The sequence below is a fragment of the Urocitellus parryii genome, chromosome 6, assembly GCF_045843805.1.
Source record: "Urocitellus parryii isolate mUroPar1 chromosome 6, mUroPar1.hap1, whole genome shotgun sequence".
Taxonomy (NCBI): domain Eukaryota; kingdom Metazoa; phylum Chordata; class Mammalia; order Rodentia; family Sciuridae; genus Urocitellus; species Urocitellus parryii.
The window spans coordinates 7791856-7793619 of NC_135536.1; positions in this window are offsets into that span (position 1 = coordinate 7791856).

The following is a 1764-nucleotide window of genomic DNA, read 5'->3' on the forward strand; positions in this document are numbered from 1 at the left end:
CTTAAGTTTGGAGAGTCTGGGGAGAAATCACCATTATCACAAGGATCCCCAAATCCATACGTTGATGGTGTTCGCAGATGGGGCCTTTGGAAGGTAACTGTGATTAGACGAAGTTATGAAGGTGGACCCCTATGATGGCCTTTGTGGCTTCTGAGAAGCAAAGAGACCTGAGCTAGCAGCTGGCTGTGTCTCACTGGTGAGTGACGCAGCCATAAGCTGAGCAGATGTGGAGAAGAAGCTCTTGGACTTCCCAGCCTCCAGAACCATGAGCCAAACAAACCCCTATTCTTTATAAATCATCACCCATTTCCTTATAGCAACAGAAAATGGACTAAGACAGTGTTTCAACAATGTTGGGCCAGAGGGCCTTAAGAATTATGACCTGTTTTTAATAAATAATCCATTTAGTTGTAGTTTTAACTAGAAATGGGAGACAGGTGATAAAATCCTCAACTGCCAATCATTTAATCATTTTCTTTTTAATGGGCATATCTTTGCAACAATATAAATGTTGATTAAACTCATACATCTATTCTTGCCATCTTAATACCAATTTTCACTTTTCTGTTGTTTGTTTTATTTTTTACATTTACTCCACAAATATTTATTAAGCACTGTGTGGTTTTAATGTGTCCCCTACCTGCTCCCCCCAAAAAAGCATGTGTTGGAAACTTAATACCCAATGCAGCAGTGTCGGCGTGGGGCCTACTGGGCAGTGTCTAGCTCATGAGGCCTCCCAATGAAGGGTGGAATTGCATTCATACCCATTTTTAAAGGGTTAAAATCTGCAAGTGTGATCTCTGCTCTGCCCCATGTGATGTCTCCTGTCACCTTAGGAAGCTGCAAGAAGACCTTCACCAAATGCAGCCCCTCAATCTTGGGCTTCTCAGCTTCCAAAATCTGTGAATCAAATGAACTTTTGTTCATCAAAATTTACTAATCTGTGGCATTCTGTTACAGCAGCATAACACAGACTATGACAGGCGTCTGCAAGAACAGAGCTCGAATGCCCTTGGACTAGGCATTTGGTTTTAATCCACATAGGTAAGTATTTCAAGGACAGGTGCTGATGTCCTGATGAACCCATCACGGGCTGAAAATATCATAGATCAGCAGTCTTGTAGGTCAAAATGCAGTTGGTACACCTGACCCGCAGAACATCGTCGCTGCATGACCTACCTTCCACATGCTCAGAACAGCTGCACAAAATAATCTAACACCTAGTCAATTCCGTAATCAAGTAATGACTATCTCATGTAGTTTATTGAATTCTATATTGAAAGTGAAACACAGAAAGTGGACTAGGAAATGGCTTTATGGGTCCACTTTTGCACCATCATAAAGTTAAAAAATTCCAAGTCAAGTTGTCACGGCTTGGAAATGTCTGGATCTTTCTATATTTTTATCACTTTAATCACTCGACTTCATTTGTAGAAACGGTACTATATTTCTACAGCTCTCAAATGTTGTGTTTCTAATGTGGCCTGATTTTCACTGGAATATGTCTAAATAACCCTATAGTGAGGTATTTGGCGTGTTCCCTATAATACACAACAAGTGCTGTACTTATTGGATTTGAATATTTCTGAAGATGCAAAAAGGCATCTTTATTTGCTGAGACTTTTAAAGACAACCGTCTCATTCAAGAACATTTCCCAAGGAGCAGCCCTGTGCATACTGGGCTTGGTACGGGGGAGACAGGATGGACCACCTGGCATGGGGTGAGAGGTACAGGTACAGGTACAATCCAAGTTCCAGAGGCAC